This window comes from Lycorma delicatula, chromosome 2, assembly GCF_047948215.1.
Source record: "Lycorma delicatula isolate Av1 chromosome 2, ASM4794821v1, whole genome shotgun sequence".
NCBI lineage: Eukaryota > Metazoa > Arthropoda > Insecta > Hemiptera > Fulgoridae > Lycorma > Lycorma delicatula.
The window spans coordinates 25771524-25774252 of NC_134456.1; positions in this window are offsets into that span (position 1 = coordinate 25771524).

Sequence of the window (2729 nt, forward strand, 5' to 3'; positions counted from 1 at the left end):
CTTATTTTAAATTTAATACTTAAAATAAGTTGTAAAATCTGAATATTTTGGTTAAACTTTTTTTTATGTGTTTCTACTTATTAAAAACGTAAATGTTATTTCTACTTTATTTCTTTAGTTAACAGTCACAAGAACATTTTCTTTATTTTGATTTTAAATTGAAAAAGTATTGTTGTAGCAAAAATAATTTATTGTAACACTGGACAGTTTTATTATTATATTACAAAAGAAAATTATAAGGTAGCATGCTTTGTTTTATACTCGGGTTGTTTTATCTAGGTTGTTCTATTGTCTGTGTGTTTAATGAGGTTTCATTCTACATTACATAAAACATGAATTTTTACTTCATACCAGCTTATTTTGTAGAATTACTTATTCTCTATCATGAATAAAAAGTTAAACTTTATAGAGTTTTTTGCTCACTTATATTATTATTACTAAGCTATTAATAAGTGAATGTAATTACATACTAATAATATTAATATGTTTAAGAGTTAAATTTTTAATTATTCTTTATTCTGTATTTTCAACTGAAAGCTAGTTTTTGTCCGTGTATATACATATACATATATTATTTTTTTTTAATGTAATTTCTGTAGAAAATAATAATATATGTATATACATATACATATATTATTTTTTTTTAATGTAATTTCTGTAGAAAATAATATAGTAGGCAATGTAACTTATGAAAATAAAAAGAATACATACAGTTTTATAGATATTGTTTTTTTAAATATGAACTGTGAAAAAAATTCTTTATTTTTATATGTGTATACGTATACGAGTTCTGTTCAAAAAAATAACCGTACCTTTTTAATTATGCACCAACGGAAATATTTAGTGACATACAGTTGGCAGCATTGTGTTCCACATAATCTCCTCTGTAACCACATGTTCTTGGATTGTTGATATCTCATTTAGTTTTCATGATATTATTATTTGAGTGCAATGTGTTTAAGTGTTAGTAGCGATTTTTGTAATGTCTGTTTTTTGGGAGCAACAATAAAAAGTAAAATTTTGCATGAAACTGGAAAATTTTAAAAAAACTTTTCAAGTTTTGAAACAAGCTTACAGAGATAATGCTCTGGGTCATAAATAATGCTGCAAATGGTTTTCACAAATTAAAAGTGGTCGTCAATCAATTGAAGATGACCCTCAAACCAAGAAGTCCTTGACTTAAACTGATGATTCACACGTCAGAAAATCAATAATCTGGTGCATGCAAACTGCCAGTTGACTGTCAGAGAACTTGCAGAAAGGGTTAGCATCTCAATTGGATCATGTCATGACATTTTGACTGAAAAATTGAACATGTATCGAGGTGCAGCAAAGTTTGTTGCTTGTATGATGACTGAACAGCAGAAAGAACATTGAGTGGACAATTGCTGGCAACTCCTTGAACAAGCCGATGACAATGAAACATTTATGCAAAGGATCGTAACAGGAGACAAAAGATGGGTTTACAGCTACAACGTTGAGACAAAAGTTCGATCATCAAAAAATCACACATTACAAAAATCGCTACTAACACTTAAATATGTTGCACTCGAGTAGGAATATCACGAAAACTAAATGAGATATCAACAATCCAAGAACATGTGGTTACAGAGGGGGTTGTGCAGAACACAATGCTGCCAACTGCACGTGACTAAATATCTCCATTGGTACGTAATTAAAAATGTTCGGTTTTTTTTTGAAAAGACCTCGTGTAGCACATTATGAATTAAAGTTAATTTTTTTTAGTTTTTAAGAAAGTTTTTTTTTTAAAACAATCTAATTTTTCTACGAAGTGATATTTTTCCGTTTTATAAGATAAAAAAATTTAATTTATAAAAATTTTACTTTCTACTAATTTTTGTTTTATGTCATTTTTTACAATCTTGTCTTCATATTTATTTTTTGGAAAATGTTGTAAAATTTTTAAGACTCCGTGTTATATTAGATGAATTAAGAATCATTTGTTACTGAACATGCAAATTTAAATAAGGTGATACTCAGTTCTTTAAGGTTGTGGTGCAGTAGCCAGATATAAGCCTACCTATTAGAAAATTAGGATAAAAAAACGTTCATACAATAAGGATGTTCCCCTTATAATAAAAAATAATTTTATACTCCAATAGATGATACAGCACTGCTTCATGTGTTATTTTGAATCAGGTCCCAGAGTTTACTTATTTGAATCTGGTGCTGTTTACTGTATTATTTCTCTTACAGTTCCCTCAAAAACATGATCATCCTTTAAAGATTAATGCAGATTTCGTGTACTTAAAAGTTACCAAAAACTAACCAAATGATAACTTTATAGCAACTAAAACGTTAAAACCATAACTTCATAAAAGTTTACATGTATATTACCTCAGTATGTTTAGTGAATTTAATATCAATCTTTAAAAATTGCAATTAACATAGGGTATTTATTGCTCTTCTATTGCAATAAGAAATGCTTATGAGAAATACTGATTAATTACAGTATGGATTTACTGCTAGAAAAGGAGCAAATGTACACCTTGGTTTTATAGGATAATTTTTTATTAGCTAATGGAAGTAGTGTAGAGTTTTCTTTGAGTATTTAACAATGAATATATATTTGCCACAGCCTTAAAAAAATTACTTAAATAAATAGGTCATAATTTTGCTTCTATAATCTCTGAAGCAGTTATTTCACTTTATGCCAAAAAAAAAATGCATTTAAACTGATTTTAAACATGTTTGCCATTGAGAATTTT